Source organism: Podarcis gaigeae (genome assembly GCF_964106915.1).
Source record: "Podarcis gaigeae genome assembly, chromosome: Z".
Classification (NCBI taxonomy): Eukaryota; Metazoa; Chordata; class Lepidosauria; order Squamata; family Lacertidae; genus Podarcis; species Podarcis gaigeae.
This window is the reverse complement of record NC_139691.1, coordinates 1,288,157-1,307,334: the sequence shown is the minus strand read 5'-3', so window position 1 is coordinate 1,307,334 and position 19,178 is coordinate 1,288,157. Positions and strand designations below refer to the sequence as shown.

The 19,178-nt window shown below is 44.6% G+C and overlaps 1 protein-coding gene and 1 long non-coding RNA gene across 3 annotated transcripts in view; one reads left to right on the top strand and one right to left on the bottom strand.

The window, feature by feature from the left end:
- Nucleotides 1-1,673: 1,673 nt before the first annotated feature.
- LOC310836544 lies at nucleotides 1,674-9,629 on the bottom strand. Its single transcript, XR_014560127.1, has 3 exons — nucleotides 9,564-9,629; nucleotides 9,403-9,453; nucleotides 1,674-4,073 (listed from the first exon to the last, which is right to left on the bottom strand). It is a non-coding gene; the product is annotated as an uncharacterized lncRNA (long non-coding RNA).
- Nucleotides 9,630-10,057: 428 nt separating this feature from the next.
- The window catches only part of NEK6 (NIMA related kinase 6), a 92,449-nt gene continuing 83,328 nt past the window's right edge, over nucleotides 10,058-19,178 (top strand). The window contains exons 1-2 of one of the 2 annotated variants that reach the window (XM_083721872.1): nucleotides 11,794-12,712; nucleotides 16,553-16,624. The gene's annotated coding sequence lies outside the window, so the exon portion shown is untranslated. Of the gene's footprint in view, nucleotides 10,544-11,793; nucleotides 12,713-16,552; nucleotides 16,625-19,178 lie in introns of those variants that run through there. The other variant, XM_083721871.1, reaches the window with a different exon arrangement.

The window sequence follows — 19,178 nt, the reverse complement described above, 5'->3', positions numbered from 1 at the left end:
GCGCTGGCTCACGGCCTCTAGAGCGAGATAAGCACGCAACCCTAGAGTCGGACACGACTGGCCTGTATGGGCAGGGGTACCTTTACCTTTAAGCTCCTGAAGGTAATGGGGCCCTTTATATGTCCAGCTGTCCTTTGTCAACAACAAATGGTTGCTGGTTTTGTGTTGACTATATGCTATATGGTAATTTTTGGATTTAATAGGTCTCTCAAGCCATGTGCATGTGCAGAATGCAGGTACCCTATATATAGAAATGAGCAAACTAGTGATATTTTAGGGAGCAGGGTAGCAGGTGGGGCTCATTACTTACATCATAGGAGCCTGCACAACACAAAACACTGTTCCTGTAGGTAGGTCTTATTTGTTTTTTATCTTATATTTTGGAAAGGCACACCCAGTTTTTCCCGCTTTGAATTTATTTGGGGCCCCCAAGAGAGTGGGGCCCTAAGCTATAGCTTGTTTAGCTAATACGTAAATCTGTCACTGCTCCACTGTAATACTGAGGCAGCTGGGTAGCTTAGGAAGTGCAGAGCAGGCTAACTCAGTGCCACTATGGCTGCCTCTCAGCCCCTGGTGCCTGAAAGAGATGCTTCATTCTGCCTAAGAGTAGACCTGGCCCTACTGCCACCTGTAGGCATCGTAAGAGCCGGTGTTCAACAATCTATTTCATAGGTGCACCCAGGGATTTTATCATGGGGTGACCCAGGGGGTCAAAGCCCTGGATTTTTGTGTGCCAAAATCCAGATGTCTCTTCCATTAGGGTTGCCATATGTCTGGAATTTCCAGGACATATCCGAAATATTGCAGTTGGCAGCAGTGTCCAGACAGAAATCAGCAAAAAAGTCCAGGAAATTCGGATGAATGGCAGCCTATGTCGGCAGTGCCGTTTTTGCATAAAAATACCTCAAAAGCTCAACAACTTTTCTGTTCAGATTCTTACTGTTTGAAATATGGCAACCTTACCTTCCATACACTTATTTTGTCTTTGCTTACAGGCAATAGAAGTGGCATAGAGTGGGGGGTGCTATTGGGGCAGCTGCCCCAGGAGCAAAATTGTGATGGGGCGCAAAAATTCAACACCTAGTTCTGCCTCAATACAGCTGCATGCTTCTGTTGCTGGGCTCTGTTGAAAATGGCTTCTCCATGGTAAACCAGGCAGTGACCTCTCTAGACAACAGAAAGACTCTTCTTATCTCTGCAGCGGCAATCTCTTGGGTGACACAGATGCCGTTAGGCAGTTGAATGTGCATGCGCACTCCGTCCCCTTCCTTCCCTCCCTCCCACCCACCCCTCCCCATGGTCCCTGGAGTTGGCAACCCACGTTGTGCCTCCTGTTATGTACTGAGTTGAATAGGATCCAGAATGCAGCAGTCTGATTTGTCCTAGAACAATAGGGTTCAGAATGCAGCAGTCTGATTGGTCCTAGAACAATAGGATCCAGAATGCAGCAGTCTGATTGGTCCTAGAACAATGCGGCAGTACGATTGGTCTGCAGGAGCCACCCAATCCAGCTCCAGGTGGAAGTGAATCCGCAACCTGATTGGCCTTCAGGAGAATCCCAGAATTAGCCAATCACGTGCGGCCCATTGTGTAAACATTGTATATAAAGCAGATATTTTGGGGGAACTTTCATTCCTCACTACTATGAGCTGAATAAAGAGCATGAAATCCACACAGTCGACTCCGAGTATATTTCACCTCTGCTTACAACTCACCCTGGTGCACAGCAGCAGTGATAATTAAACCACATACACCCAACAATTTAATCAACCCAGCAGTCCTTATTTTAGTTTTCATATGAACATTAGTTCTTTCTAACATATTCCAGGTGGAGGAAGCCCAAACAAAATACTGCACTCAGAAAAACTTTTTGGCACTCTATAGCTCAGAGGAAGTCTTGATAGGCCGAGTTTGTTTTCTCCCTCCAAAAAGTGGATTCAGCATATGCAGTTGCAACAATGAGCAAATTCATGCTTATTTGCAAAAATAATTTGCAAAAAATAAATAAAAATATCATGTGTCATGGGCCCATACCTAGTAACCCCCTTGCAGCTGATCTTCCCAAGGTTCTCTGTTGGGAGATAGATCATCTATTAAGTCAATAATTGAAAGTCTCTTGTCATTTAATTGCACCTCAAAATTTGCCCTCTGGCACAGATGCCCTGCCTTGCCTCACAGAGGCCTGTCTGCAAAGTACCAACAGTCAAAGCCAAGCCCCGAAAAATCCAATCGGCGCTCCTAATGCAAAAAGTCAAAAGTGTCCCTGCAAGACGCAACCAAGAAAAATGGGCTTTTCTGGTCCATGGTGTAGTTCCCAAGGTGCAACAGCAGGACTGTGTGTTGTTTTCATCAAAAAAGATTGCTACCATAGCCATCCCTCTAGAATTGGACGGTGCCAAGACTTGTCTTCCCACTATTTAGACAGCCAGAATTACGCACACACAGTCACAGACAACTTGAATTTCATGCAGCGATTATGGCTTCCTGAGAATACTCACTTTTGCAAAAACAAAACACATCACCATCCAGTTTTGAATATCTCCCATAAAAAATGAAATGCCCTTCATGCCAATTTTGGGTGGGAAAGAGCTTTTGTGAACGTGGCCTTGCTCTCATTGGGAACTTTCTAGCTATATTCTGAGCCGTCCTCCAACAAATGCCAATTTAAGCGACTTTCATTTAGTGCTGTGGCTACTACATAATCAGTCCTCGTTTCTTCAACATTATGCTACTCAGTCCACACATGCCAGGCAGGATGGAGCTGCTCTGATGCCCCTTCACCCTCTCTCCCCCCTCGCCTGTTTCTCTGTTGCTAATGAACTGCAAACAATGGTGTTCCTTGACTTCACCCATTGCCCTGCCCTATGAACGTGCAATTTAAATAGCAGCTCTAATGATGCTCCCAGCATCTCTAGCTCCACTGACAAGGACCACCAGTGACAGGGGTCAGGGTGGCCTTTGCACCTTCAATATTTCCCACTTAACCCCTTCTCTGCTGCAGGGGTCTATGTGCACTCTCCACAGCTCCCTAGAACAAATAAGTATTTAAATTTGTTTTAATTATGGCTTGGAACACTGTATATTTCTGGCACAACCCCATCTGGCTCCCTGGGCTAGCTGAACCACCAGGTAAGGCTGCACAGTTCGCTGCCTGCCTAATATGAAGAAATGTGGCTTTCTAGTTTGCCATTTTCCTCTTTTCAATAAAGAAAGAATAGTAAATTAAAAAATGAGGCTTTCCTGTACTGACCCTGCTCTAGTTATTGAAGCTACGAGAAAAGGCTGTGCATCTAATTTCTGGTCCAGAAATTAGTTTATTATCCTCCATCCAGCCCATCACTGCTTCTAGACACTCACTGGCCCAACACCTTGAAAGCCACTCCCAGTGGAGATGGAATGGGAAGACATAGCTGTGCATCAACAGCACAAGGAGTTTCCTAGGAGCCAGCAAGGAGCATGGGTAAAGTCCACTCTTAACCATGGATGCATTCCCAGAAATCTCAGGCACAGCCTCAGCTCATTAGTCTAGTTAAAGGCCAAGCCAAATATAGGGGCATTTGCCAGTTCTTTAAAACCCAAATGTGGGTGATTTAGGCTCCTACTTCGACCTTGCAATTCCACCTTCCCAGTCCCATTCTCAGCACTTAGCTGAGAAAACCTGTTAACCTGCCTGAGCTGCAGCAAGTATTCCAAGAACTGAAAATGATGCTTTCTGGGCATTGCATCCAGGAGTTTTTGGGAGTGCAAAATCTCAGTCGCTAAGGAAGGCCCTGCTTTTCTTCAGAGAGCACTTCAGATGTTGTGAAAGAGCTTGTACTACCAGTTAAAAAAGAAAGGAGGGAAAACTAGCGAGCAAAGCAGACTTCAGATTTCCAGAGGAGGCGAGAGCAGTCCCACACAAAGCTTTGCAGCTTGGAGCAAGAGTGAGTGTGGGCACATTGCAGCTTCTGGCTGGGTCACATTTGTAACATCTGGCTGTGAATGCTGGAAGCAGCCGCCAATTCGCTCCAAACAACAGCAGTCAGCAGCATATGTGGAGCTGGAGCCAATCTGCACATTCCAAAGAAACTTGCCTGAAAAACACTCAGAATGGGAGGAAGAATGTTGGGGGGGGGGGAAATAAGGGGAGGGTGGTGCTGTTAAAAGTCGCAATTGGTGTACCTGGCTTCAATTTAAGTGGGGAAAAGGGGACAGAATAAAACAAAAGAACATCTGCAGCTGCCAAAACTCACAAAAATAACAGAAATGAAAAGTTCAGCATTGTAGAATGTGGGGGAAGAGTTCCAGCTGTAGAGAGAATGTGAGGCTGCAATGAAACTGGATTGGAAGAAAGAGAAATGGGGGATTAAACCTTGGTGCATGAAGGGCAAGGTCTTTGCAAGGGAGACAGTGAGCAAATCAAGAAGAAGAAGCTGCTTAGCACCTGAATGCCTGAAAGAGGTAGGAGGCCCCATCTGCAGTTTGCATTTGAAGCAGTATCATAAAGGTAAAGGTACCCCTGACCATTAGGTTCAGTCATGGCCAACTCTGGGGTTGCAGCGCTCATCTTGCTTTACTGGCTGAGGGAGCCGGCGTACAGCTTCCGGGTCATATGGCCAGCAGGACTAAGCCGCTTCTGGCGAACCAGAGCAGCGCACGGAAACGCCAATTACCTTCCTGCCGGAGCAGTACCTATTTATCTACTTACACTTTGACATGCTATGGAACTGCTATGTTGGCAGGAGCTGAGACAGAGCAACGGGAGCTCACCCCATTGTTGGTATTCGAACCACCGACCTTCTGATTGGCAAGTCCTAGGCTCTGTGGTTTAACCCACAGTGCCACCCGCGTCCCTAAGCAGTATCATACCACTTTTAAAAAATCATGGCTTCCCCCAAAGAGTCCTGGGGAATGTAGTTTGGTAAGGGTGCTAAGAGTTGTTCGGTAGGATTGCCATATTTCAAAAAGTAAAAAACCAGGACACCCTGAAAGTTGTTGAGTTTTTTTTTAGGAAAACCCGAAAGTTGTCGAACTTTTGAAAGACAAAAACGTGCCGCCTTTTGGAAATTCCCCCAGACATCAATTCCACCTTTGAAATCTGGGTAATGTCTGGGAAAATCTGGACGTATGGCAGCCCCATTGTTAGGGAACTCCTATTCTCAGAGTAGTTCAACAATCAATCCCTCCCATGGAACTCTGGGAATTGCATCCCAACATTTCTCTGATGAAAATAAGGACATCCGATAGAGGGAAAGCAAGACATTCCAGGATCAAATCAGAAACCAGGATGGCTTCTGTAATTCTGGGACTGTCCCTGGAAAACTGGGATACTTGGGAATTGTAGCTCTGTGCAGGGAACAGAGCACCCTCAACAAACTGCAGTTCCCAAGATGATTTCGGGAAAGCTGTGACTGTGGTACAATAGCACTTTAAATGTTCACCTGCCACAATTTTAATTCTGAAAGAAGACTGGAGTCTTCTCTACCTGTTTTAACTCTCCTCTCTTTGTGGGCTCTAAATAAGCTGCGATGATTACCCAGCTTATTTCTGTTTGCGGAATGACTGGCCTGCTGTAAGGGGCTCTTGCAAAGTGACTAGTCTGAAGGCATTTGATACAATTCTGTTTGTGAAGCTAAGCAGGTCTGGGACTGGCCAGACCCTGGATGGAAGACCACTGGGAATCACCCTGCACACTAAGTTTTGAGAAGAGAAGGGCGTAAAGAAACACACCACCTTGCAGTGCTTGAGCCAAGATGGCTAACCTGTGGCCTTCCAAATATTCTTGAAACAGAACTGCCACCATCCCTGACCAATGTCCATGCCTCTTGGGGCTCATGGGAGTTGAACCCAACAACGTCTGAATGGCCCCGGGTTAGCCACCCTGATGTAAGCAAACCTGATGGCAAGAGGCAAAATAAGCCATGAGATGATACAGTAAACAGTATCCACATGTGGAATAAACTTGTTATCCAGCCTGCTGTGTAAGAAATGCCAGTGAAGACTTCAAATAGGAGCACATGATTGGGGCAAATAGTGTTTCCTGAGAAACAGGAGATGCCAGGCACTGGCCGCAACACCAGGCATTACAAATTCAAGAGGGTGGTGTGATGGAGAAACAATGACTCCTGCCTGCTCTAGAACCAGTATGTTCTCCCTGCAAATCTGCGTCCTTGTGATTTTTTTTTTCTAGGGCTGTATACACACCATAGCATTTAAAGCACATGACTTCCCCCAAGGGAAACATAGGTTTGTTAAGGGTGCTGAGAATTGTAGCTCCGTGAAGAGAATTGTAGCTCTATTCCTAGGATTATTGGGGTGTTGTTGAATGCTGTAAATAATGGGTCGGCAAATGGACCGGATCAGGTCCAATGGCCTTCTGGATCCGGCCCACAGATTGTCTGGGAATCGCCATGTGGATCGCCAGCACGTGCACGTTCTTTCCCTCTTCCTCCCACGGCAGCGGCTCCTCCTCCCTCCCTCCTCCTGGCTTCTCCCTGCCCTGCCTAGAGGAGGAAGGGGGCTGGGCTTTGTTAGTGCCAGCAGCAGCAGCGCTCAAGCGGCTGCCATTTTAAGCAGCCCCTCTCCGGAGCCCTTTGATGTGCCACTGCCAGCCTCTGCCACTCGCAAGACAGATAAGCAGCCACTGGGGCTCGTGCATCATCCCCCCCAAAAAAAATATAGTCCGGCCCCCCAAAAGGCCTGAGGGACAGTGGACCAGCCCCCTGCTGAAAAGGTTTGCTGACCCCTGATGTAAATGTATGGTGTGTATGCAACCTAAAATCTTCTTATGAACAACTGAACTCCAGATACCCCCATCATTTAGTGGGGTAGTGTTGGGGGAGGGGCACGGACGGTTGCCCTGGTTGCCAAAAATTGTTAGGGGCACAAAACTTCAACGCCCAGTGCTGTCTCAATACAGCTACATGTTTCCTTTGCTGGGTTCCGTTGAAAATGGTTTCTTCATGAGAACCAGGAAGTGACATCTCCAGACAACGGAATGACTCTTATTTTCTTATCTCTGCAGCTATGATCTCCTGGGTGAGGCGACTGCCATTAGGCAGTTGAATGTGCATGCATACTCCGTCTGTTTACCTCCCTCCCACCCCATCCCCTTTGCGCAGCCCGGGGCGCTGGCCACCCACACCACGCCACTGCCATCATCCCCCCCCCCCATACACTCCCCCATTTTCCTATTCCTGCATGGCAACCTTTGATTTCAGACCCTGTGCTGGGGATATTTTTCTCTTTTCGGTTTGCCATCAGTTACATGCTCCCCTGCTGAGGTCTGCAGGCAGCTGGTCCAGATTTCTTTCCTGCACCACATGACCAGTCTAGGCTGCTATTTCCTCCTGGATACCAGTTTGACTGCAATTCTGAAGCTCACGCCTCCCCCTCCTCCTTGTAACAGTGTTATCTATTGAAAAATATTTAAAAGGTTGACCCACAAATCTTTAGGCAGAGGGTGGTTCCCACAGTGGACCTGAGGAGCTTATTTGAGTTTTCTTTCCCCAACTTCCTTTCACAGGAGTCACATGCCAGCATGCATTCCTCTAGCATTAATGCTTCCTTTGGGACTCAGATCTTACAGAAATATGAGAACAGAGCCTGCATGTGGCAGACATTCTGGGGAAGCCAGCTGTGAGTTTGCTCTATGTGCATGGAAAGATGGAGCTGCAAAAAAATAAAGGGGGGGGGGGAGAAATTGAGAACTTGCAGTCCTTCATAGGATACAGCTGACGCAGAAATGTCCCCAAAACAAATTTTGCATGTTGGTTTTGAGGAAGCAAGGTTTTGCTATTTCCTAGCCGTATATGCTCACCCTCTGTTTTGTTACGGGCTCAGTTAGTCAATCAGCACCCAAACACGCAGCAGCAATTGGGTAAGAATGGAAAGACTGGCATAGCACTTTCAGCTTCGGTGCCTGCCAAAAAAGAGTAAATCTCTTAAGATTATCAAATGTAAAAATCTTGCTATTGTTAGGAACATTGAAAATGTTTAAGCTCTACTGAGAGGTCCATATGTTCGTTGCTCTTAGTTCTCCCAATCTACACATTTCATGGATTAGCATGTTGCTCCAATATGTTGACTGCAAATCTTTTTGAGGAATGTGTTTTCCCCTCTGCCTGTTGTTAGAACAGGTACAAATTTATGCACGTACAAGCCTTAACTCTTCCTGGAATCAAAGCAGAGTATGTTTTTCTACATAGTGTTAAACGTTTTTGTGTAAAACGGATGACTTTGCCATAACTCACTTTAAAGAAAGGACCATCATGGCCTCTCTTACTTTTTCCCAGAGTATGCAATCCACTTCATAAGATGTATTGTTATCCTGAGTTGCGGAGGGGAGATGTAAACAGTGAAGCCAAAACTAAGCAAAATGTAGAGGTCTGTGTTATCAACTAACATTTTTGGTGAATGGCCACTGTTCATAAGGTAATTGTCACCATCTGTGCTTTTACTTCCTTCTCTACCCTTCAGTTGACTCCTGGGTAAGTGAAGCCACAGAACTCCCACACTGGCTGCATTTTTAAATACAGGTAAAACTAATTCATAAAGGACCTCACTTCTAAAAGAATGACTTCGTTTAACTCCAGCATCTTTGCAAAGGGGGGTGAGGCACAGCTCCCTCTTGTCTCTGTTATTCCTAGGTCTTTTTCTATAATCTCTTGCATTTGGCAAGATATGAAGGTATTATAATCAGTGACTAATAATAACAATAACAATACTAATTTATTATTTGTACCCCGCCCATCTGGCTGGGTTTCCCCAGCCACTCTGGCCGGCTTCCACAAAGACCAAAAATACACTAAGACATCACACATTAAAAACTTTAAGAACTGATAATTGCTGATGAAGTGTTTCCCATCCTATTTGGAATTCGTACCCAAGGTGCTGCAAGCACCTCCTTGGAACGTATTTTGGACTATAAACTTAATTGGGCCAAATCTGAAGGATTCAGAATGGATATGGATACATCAGTTCACTGGGTAACACTGCTGACACTGGTTTCATCCACAAAATCATATTGCTGCTCCTAAAGGGAAGCGCACTTACCCAGATTTCAGAAACATAATTTATTAGGGAACCTTGGCTGGATAAAGGTAAACTGGCATTAATTCAGAAGAAGAAATTGTTTTTGGCAACTAGTGAAAAGAAACTGTTTTTGTGATCCCTTGAATATGACTGTGTGTTCATATGTCACAGTAAACCACCGGGTAATAGTTTCTGTGAAACCACTGATTGCTCTCCCTTTGCTCCTTCCCAGTAGTGGATGGGAGAAACCAACCATGATCCTTGGCTTAGCCTTGCATCAGAATCAGGGACCGACTTGTTATTGGGTTACTAAACTAAGCATTGTGGTATGTTGCTGTCCGGCGCAGGCAAGGTCTGTCCCTTCACAGTAAACCACCAACCATTGCTTACCACGTTGTGTGAATGCTGCCAGTATCTTATGCTTCAAATAAAGTACGCTTCCTGCAAATAAAATTAAAATTATTTAGTATTGGTAATCATTATTGCTACTATTTTTGAATTCTAAGTAGGGGGAAAAAATCTTAAAGCGGTATTCCTGTTGCAAGGATCACCTGTGGGTCGTGTGGAGAAGAGGCTGGTGGGCGAGATCTTCTGGGATGCCCTGCAGTCCTGGCCCCTTGCTCTCAGGGAGGCATGACTCTGAGGAAGGCGGAGGAGGAAGGGCGGAAGACAGTTCTCCAAGGGCGGGAAGGAGAGAGGGAAATGTCGCACCAGGTGAGCCTTCTGGGGAGGAGGGCGACGCGCTCCTGGGAGCCTGGATCTGCTCCCCCGGCCGCTCGCCTCCCAGGTGGCCCGACACACCTTCATGGAAACGGGTCAGGAACTTTTGACAACTCACTGGACTCAACTTTTAACATCTTTTATTTTATTTTTTTACCACACAATAACCTTTAGTTGTGGGGAATATATCTTTCCCAGGGACTCCTCACTGTTGCACGTCAGCAGGGGAAAAGAAAGAAAGAAAGAAAGAAAGAGGGGCCACGCGCGAGGGTCGCTCCCACGCTCGCGCGAGGGACAAGGAAGCGCCGCCCCTCCCCCCGCCAACGGCCGCTGCCCCGCCTGCGCGCGCACCCCGCCTCTCGAGTGGGGGGGCAGGAGCCCCGCGGCGAAGCCACGCCCCCCTCGCCCCTCTGGAGTGGCGGGCGGGAAGCCGGCGGTGACGCGTACGCGCTCGCTCCCGACGAGGGACGGAGGGAGGCCTGCGTGGCAGCTTGGGGACGGACGCAGGGCTGAGAGAGAGAGAGAGAGAGAGAGAGAGAAGAGGCGGGCAGGCGGGGGCGCGCGTGTGCGTGTGTGTGCGCGCGCGGCGGTCGGTCGGTCGGTCGGTCGGGTGGCGAGTGGGTCGAAGTTGCGTCCGGGCGCCTCTGACTGACTGCCTTGACTTGAGCGCCTGAGGGGCGAGAGCGCGAGGCTCTGCGGCTCCCCCCGCCCCCCCACCCGAGCGAGAGCGGGCAGGGGAGGGGGCTGCTGTGGCGGCGCGGAGCCCCTCCGGCAGGGAAGGCGCCTCCCTGGCGGAAGCAGCCGCCAGCAGGTAAGCGATGGCGGGGGCGGCGACCTGCCGAGAGGCCTCTTCACCTGGGCGGGCGGGGGGGGCAGAGAGCGCCGAGCAGACCCCCCCTCCGGTTCCCCTCGGACTCGGGACACGCCCCTCCCCCGCCCGCGACCCTCACAGGTCACCCCTCCCCTGCCGTGGCATTTCTGGAAGGGGGTCGCTTTCGCCCCCTCATCCCACCCCCGCAGCATTGAAAGCACCTCCAGCACCTTATAACTCCTTGCCCGCCCCCCGGTATTCTCATTTCTGTTTTTAGGACTGGCTCCCTTTTTAAATGCATCAGGTGTGCTGGCCTCTTAGAAGGTCTCCCTTCACCACGACGGCCGGCCGACCTGTTGGATTCGCGGGACCAGCTCTCATTTTCGCGGCGGGCGGCGCCCCCCCCCCGCCTACCCCGCCCCCTGCCCTTCCCAGCTGAACTTCCTCCCACGACTGCTGCTCTTCTCGTGGTGGGTGGCCGTAGGGATCCTCTCCAGGTGTTGTGGGCTAGGGGCACGAGTGGGCACAGGGCGCCCTGGGGATCGTCCGTCTGGGGGGGGGGGGTCGCTTGTGCCATCCTTGAGGAGGTGCCTGTGGCCCCAGGGGATTGCCATGGTCACTTCTGTGATGTAGGCGAACTTGCTGGCATTCAGCTGAATGCCCTTCTGGTGAGAGGTGACTTGGTGCCATTACTTTTTAATGTGTCTGTTTTACTTGATTTTTAAAAACATCCCAACAGTTTGTGGTGTGTTTTCTAATGCAGACTCTGTGTGGGCCTCTCCAGTACAGTTCTGCTGTCATCTCATTATCTGACAGGTTTATCTTCATTCCTGCTATCAAAGGATAAATTAGAGGCAGGCTTTGGGGATTGTGTCCAAGAATCCTGCCCAGTGTCTTTTCCGAGCCTTGATTTATGTCTATAAGGCAGAAATTTGTTTGTCAGTGCACACATACCCATCATCCACATTCATTTTTGGGAGTTGCTCTTGCTATGGATAGAAAATTGTTTCCATAGAGCCATAGAATTGTAGACTTGGAAGGGACCACAGGGAACATCTAGTCCAACCCCCTACAAATTCAGGAATCTTTTGCTCAACGTGGGGCTCAAACTCACAACCCTGAGATTAAGAGCACAGAGTATCCCTTCGCTTCCTCCTCAAAGAGTCTCATGTGGCCTTGAGGGGAAGAGCACAGGCTGTGCATACAGAAGGTCCCCAGTTCATTCCCTGGCAACTTAAATTCAAAGGGTCTTAGGTAGGAGTGCAGAAAAAAACTTGGGATTGCTGTTTCATTTCAGAGTAGACAACACAAAATCAACCATCTGATTCTGTACAACATAGTCACATACATTCAAATATGTGAACATATGGGGTTGTGTGAACAATGAAGAGTGGGTTATAAATAAATATCTAGTTGTGTAAGTGTTCATGATTTAAGACTGTTAATAGGAAAAATGTTTTTATTAAAAAGTATTTCACAGCAATGCAAACTTGAGATCTGGCGCCTGGCTAATTTCTAACACTGACTACATCAGGGTGTTTATCTGAATGGAAACCCAGGTTAAGGAGGCCATAAATTTGAAAGAGCTTATCAAATGGAAAGTCCCACTGTTGTCTTTCATTCTTTGGTCAACATAGCTAAAGTAAGAAGTTCCTGAAACAAACATTTCCCTCCTCATACAGTTTTGGTATAATCTGAGTTTACTCATGTATTCAGTAAGAATTTTTTCTGGAACTGTGTGCATGGTTGAAATTTTTGCTAAAAATAGGGTTCTTTGTGTGGTTTAGTATCAGATTGCAAATTTTAATGTTAGAATTGGTGCTGGTGCTGCCTCCTCTGCCCAAAGGCATAACATAGAACAGTTGTTCTCATATAGTTTCTTTTTGCAGGGAATTCAGCCTTTTCTCTCACTTTCATGTTCTATTCTCTTTGGGAATAGCCTAGACTTGTGTGTGTGTGTGTGTTTTGTCGCTTTGCACACTAACAAGAACCCAAGGTGCATGATATCTCCCCGGATCTCCCTGCCTACTCACAAAGCAGATGAGGGGGATCCTGGGCTGTGTGTGGCTGCTGCAGCCCACACACAGAAAGATGATGTGACTGCACCTGATCAGCCCTTCCTGGCATTGGTTCTCCTTGTACTAGTGGGCAGAGTGATGAACTGTCCAGGTAGGCAGAAGCATCTTCAAAAGGCCTTAAACTGCCTTAAAAGCATATTATAAGAAACTAGAAGAGATACTGTCTGAACCAATGAAAACAGTTATGAATGGAATTTTAAAAGAAGGAAGAATACTAAAGTCTTGGGAAGAAGCATTTATCACTCTGATCCCCAACAAGGAATGCACCCAATATCAATAAAAAACTGAGCCTCTTGGGCTTGCTGATCAGAAGGTCGGCGGTTCGAATCCCCGCAACGGGGTGAGCTCCTGTTTCTCGGTCCCAGCTCCTGCCAACCTAGCAGTTCAAAAGCATGTGCAAGTAGATAAATAGGTACTGCTCCGGCAGGAAGGTAAATGGTGTTTCTGTGTGCTGCTCTGGTTTCGCCCAAAGAGGTTTAGTCCTGCTGGCCACATGACCCGGAAAAACTGTCTGCAGACAAACCCCGGCTCCCTCAGTCTGTAAAGCGAGATGAGCGCCACAACCCCAGAGTTGTCTGCAACTTATTTAACTGTCAGGGGTCCTTTACCTTTACCTTTATCACTATTAAATATAAATTAACTTAAATAACGATTACTTAAATAACGATTACAAAATATTTGCTGATATCCTAGTCAACAGATTAAAAAGAGTACTGAATGAAATTATATATAAGAATCAAGTGGGCTTTCTACTAGGCAGACACATGCGCAATAATATGAGAAATATAATAGATATATTGGAATATTTGGAAGTAAGAACAAAAAAAGAAGAAGATATATTGATGCTGGTAGATGCCGAGAAGGCCTTTGATAACATCTCTTGGAGATTTATGAAAAAAACTATAGAAGCCACAGGACTCGGAGAAAATTTCAGCAGGGGTATCGAGGCGATATACAGAAATCAGAGAGCCATATTGATATTAAATAATGAGATAATAGAAGAATTTAAGATAAGTAAGGGGACCAGGCAAGGCTGCCCCCTCTCACCTTTATTGTTCATTATGGTACTAGAACTCCTAGAGATTTCAATAAGGAAAGATCGAGACATAAAAGGTGGGGAAGATATCGCACACGATAAAGGCATTTGCGGATGACCTGATATTAACCACTGAAAATCCAGAGGAAAGCGTACAAAATAATAGAAAAGACCCTCGAATTTGGAAAAGTGGCAGGATTTAAGTTAAATAAAAATAAGACCAACATGCTAGCAAAGAATACAAGAAGAAGAAGAATTACAGAAGAGCTCAGGACTAAATAAGACTAAATACTTGGGAATCTGGCTGACGAATAAAAATGGCAATCTATTTGAGGATAATTATATAAAAACATGGAAAGAAATTAAAAGAGATCTGGAGATTTGGAACAGGTTAAAATTATCATTCTGTGGTAGGATATCAGTAGTGAAAATGAATGTGCTTTCCAAAAGGATGTTTTTATTTCAAATGATACCAATAATTGGAGGGGTAAGATGCTTTAAATCATGGCAAAGAGATATATCAAGATTCATTTGGAAGTACAAAAAGCGAAGAATTAAACATAAATTATTAATAGATAAGAAAAATAGAGGTGGATTGGCACCACCTGATTTAAATTTGTATTATGATTCAGTCTGTCAAAATTGGTTAAAAGAATGGATGATACTGCAAAATGCAGATTTATTGGATTTAGAAGGGTTTGACAACCGTGATGTGAGGCATGCCTACTTAGGTCATGAAAAGGTGAAAGTCCACAGAGGATTTCTTAACCATATTGTAAGAAAGTTGATATATAGAGTCTGTGAAAAGTACAAAGAATTATTAGAACCTAAAATGCTCTGGTGGTTTTGGCCTTTGGAGGCGATAGCAGTGAAAAGAAAAAATACAGAATCAAATTGGGCACATAAAAGGATCTGCTAGAAGAAAAAGATAACAAATTGAAATTGGAAAAATATGAGGAAGTAAAACATCACCTAACAGGGTGGATTCAGTACTACCAATTAAACGAAGTGTTCAGAACAGATGACAAAAAAGGTTTTGCAAGAGAAATTTCAATATTGGACAAAGAATTATTACAAAATAAGACAAAGGTAATCTCTAAAATGTATGAAGCTTTACTACTACTACTAATAATAATTTATTATTTGTACCCCGCCCATCTGGAGTGGGAGGTGAAGGATGAACAAGTAAAAGAGGTAATGATTAAAGGGGCAATGGACATAGAAAACCTATTCAGTTATCATCATGGGGGAGATTATGGAAAGAGAATTGGAGATTTACAGCTTGTGAGGCTGGGTGGGATTGAGTGTGGGTATGTATGAATATTTTTAAGGATTGTATGAAATGTATGTTTATATATTCGTACTATGTATGTATTAATGTTGAATTATTTTAATAAATTTGTTAAAGATGTTTTATAGATGGTATTTAACACCAAGCAAAATATTTAAAATGTATAAACAAAATCTAAATTGTGTTGGAGGTGCAATCAAGCATCGGAGACGCTCCTACATATGTGGTGGACCTGTGATAAAATCAAGAGCTTCTGGGATTTGGTATATGAAGAGTTGAAGAAAATACTTAAACAAACTTTTGTAAACCCCCCCCCCCAAAAAAAAAAAAAACCAGAAGCTTTTCTATTGGGAATATTAGATTCAGATATTGCTAGGGAAAACACAAAAATATTCCTGTATTCAATATTGGTGGCGAGAATCCTAATTGCCAAAAACTGGAAAAACTAGTCAGACCAACAAAAATGAATGACAAGAAAAATTATTTGATAACCTAGAGCTGGCTAGAATGACAAATTCAGTTAGGGGTCAGTCTAAACAAAAATTTCAAAAGGAATGGGGAAAATATAGAGATTACTGTATCATAAAAAGCGGTGCCCTCAAATTAATACATGGATTTGTTTTGATTAACTTTTGCAAAACAAATTAAGGTATAAAGGTCTAAAATAGAAAGAAAAGTAGGAAAAACGGAATGAGAAGGAAACAGTTTATTAAATATGAAAGTAGACCTGCATTGAGGACGAAGGAAGTCAATTAGGAGAAAACAAGAAGTGAAATATGGTTATATGTTTGTTTAGTATTTGTATCTATATTCATACTTGTATTTGTATTCTCTTGTTAGGTTTATTTTTTTTAGTGTTGTGAGTGTTTGTGTTGCAACAACAACAACAACAACAACAACAACAACAGCAGCATTAAAAGGCCTGAACAGCCTTAAACTGCTGGTCATGTTTATTTCCTCAAGTTTTAAGGAGGCTAGTTGGCACAGATCTGCCCTGAAACTTTATTATCCAGAAGACAAAACTGTTGTGAATCCATACAGTGAATTCCTTAGAATATGTGACACATACAATGCTTCACTTTTCTCAGAATAACCTATATACTTTAGCTGCAGTCATTGAACTCTTTTACCCAAGGAATAAGAGGGTTATGGCTTGTAGCCCAAATACCTTAAAACAGGAAATAATGATGTGCTTTGTTGCAGTTTGTAGGACTTAATATCATATAGAGCAGAGCTTTCCAAGCTGTGTCGCGACACGTTAGCGTGTCCATTTCAGTGTATAGTTGTGTCACGTGACTGTTCCCCACACTTCTTTCAGGGCTGGAAAAAGGAGTTAGTTTAATCTCTGGTTTGCTAGTAAAACTGAATTACTATGTCGTGAAATGTTGATGCATGTCTAAAAAGTTTGACACCAACAAGAGAAGTTTGTCACCAACAAGAGAAGTTTGTCACCAACAAGAGAAGTTTGGGAAGAGCATAACTCTTTTGGAAGGAAAATTAAAAAGCAACAATTAGAGAGAAGTGAACTTCATTTGATTGCTAATTGCCCAAATAGGAATTGGGACAATAACTGTAAATAACTGTAATTTATGTTGCTTCTATAGAATGGCATTTGTGGAGACTGCAAAGCGGAAGAGAGAAAGTACAATGAAAACAACATGTTCCCTCAGAAGAATGTAGGCTTACAAAAAGAATTGGTTACTTTCCCTCCTAACATTTATCATTTATTTGGTGCTAACAGTTGGACTAATGCAGGGATTCCCAAACTTGGGTGTGTGTTGTTAGCTGTTTTGCGATTACAACTCCCATCGTCCCTAGCTAGCAGGACCAGTAGTCAGGGCTGATGGGAATTGAAGTCCAAAAAACAGCTGGAGATCCAAGTTTGGGAATCCCTGGGATGAAAAGCAAAATTGTGGACTGTAACATGCAGCTAACGCTGAGCAAACAAGCTGTTAGCATTTTAAAGAAACACAGCCTGGGGCATAAGCTCTAACTTTGTCCTCTTCCCAGCAGCAGAATAAACATTTTTATTTTCCTGGGCATTTCAACTGCAGGTGGCTGCAGTGCGCAACCAGGGGCGGTGGTATTTTGTACTGGGGGTTGGGACTTTTTTGGGATGAGCACTTTTAGTATTTTATTGTCTTTTTTTGTTTTATTGTAAATAGCTTTGGAGTGCCTCTGAATGTATGAAATGATATATAAATTAGCTAACTAGCTCATTTAGTAATATTACTTCAGTTAGCTTTTAATCTTTATTTATTATGAGATGTATTCTACATGAAATGCTTGCCATTAATATAGAAGGTTCTGAACAAGAAGGAATTGCGACGACCATTTCACACAGGGGTTCTGTTCCTAGCCTCTGTGTGCGATGGCAGAAGGCGAATAAAGGTACCCCAGCCTGCCTTGCTCTCTTCTGGGTCCAAAAGGACCTGTGCATTGGCGATCGCTCATCAGTTGAATGCACCTCAGATTGTAGCCAACTGTACATGAATCATTGGGTTGGAATTGCTAATTTTACTATGTTTTTATATATGCTCAGGGTGGCCAGGGAAACCCAGTCAGGTAGGTAGGGAATAATAATAATATAACAATAACAACAATAATAATAAAAATATAGTTCTCCACATTTGCATATGAATATATTTCAGTTGCTGCTGTCACTAAATTTGCTACTTATAATATAGAAGGGAAATAATTCCTCAGAAGCCTCACCTGGATGCTACCAGAGCAAGTGCTGAGGATCCTACTGTGACAAGCTAAGGATAGTGCTAAATAATGTTGATTACCATAAAAATGGGCTCTGGATAGCCATTTCACAGTGTCTTCCCACTTGAAATGGTGTAAATAAGATCCTAGTGCTTAAGATTGCCTGAAGCAGCATTATTGTAAGGTTTTGCCAGATTTTCAGGCTTCATAAGATGAAGTAGACTTTTTAACATTTTGACAAAATGCTTAGTGAAAGGTAGTTAGAATATTCCAAAGATCAAATGCCTGCTTTAATGGATTGCTCCTACAGGCCTAATAGCTGAACATAAGACTTTATTTTTCCTTTGTGTGCCGAGTAAATCAACCTTGTACAGTAGTTCTCTTTATGAGAACGCTAAGTATCTTTTTACATACATTGTTTTTAAATTCAAGAGAACAAAAGTCAAAAGACATTGTCCATTATTGTCTTCCTGTAAGGTGTATGGTTTCTTAGTTCAATATTCAGGCAGATCATAACACATCATTGTTTTTTACAGCTTGCGTCATTTCAAGACTCTAACTCTACAAAGACTGCAACCTCCAAAATTGCCTCTATCCCTTTGAGTATTGTTAATGTTGATGTTAATGTTGTTCTCTGAGTGAACCAAATTTTTGGTGTTAGCACACAGTGATATTTAGCACTTTAAAAGTGTGTACCAATATTTTTAAAATGGTGTAAGCATCAGTATCATCATTTAGTGCAGAGGTTTTCAACCTTTTTGAGTCCACGGCTCCCTTGACCAACTCCATTCTTTGTGGGTCTCAGGGGCCTACTTACGTCCCCCCTTGCCTGCTGAGCTGGCAGCCCCTCACCCTTTTTCGAACACCCTCCCTTGTGGAGTGTTCCCTCAGCCTCCTCTCCTCTCCCCTCTCCCTGGGAATCCTCTGGGCAGCTGCTGTCTCTGGTCTCTGAGCTGCCCCCCCTGCCCCAAAGAGAGATGGCTCCTCACACTGCCCCACAGGGGCTGGGGAAGCACCCCTTGGCCAGCCAAAGGTGCACCATTCGCCTGGGGAGCTTGTAGCCAGGGCTGCTGCAACAAACAGCTGCGCAAGCCTTGGGGAGGCAGAGAGGCAAGAGGGCATCAGAGAAGGGAGGGAAGGAAGGAAGGAAGGAAGGAAGGAAGGAAGGAAGGAAGGAAGGAAAGAGGCCAGGGTTGCCCACCGGACCCCTGACCATCCTTCAAGGCACCCCAGGGGGCCATGACACACTGGTAGAAAACCACTGATTTAGTGAAGTAGAGATAATATAGCCAATCTGAGTCAGTAAAGGGCACTTATAAATAAAAGTGGGACTATTTCTGTTATGTTTACTGTGCCTATTTGAGCTTCCTTTGCAAGTTCCAGAAGCACCTCATCATAAGAGTGTTCTTGCTTCAGTTCTTTGCCGTGGGAACTGTGGGATTTACATTACGTTTTGTGTTTTGTTTTTTTGTAATTAAAAATACTCTCTCCAGTTTCCTGTTACGATGCACAATGATTTAT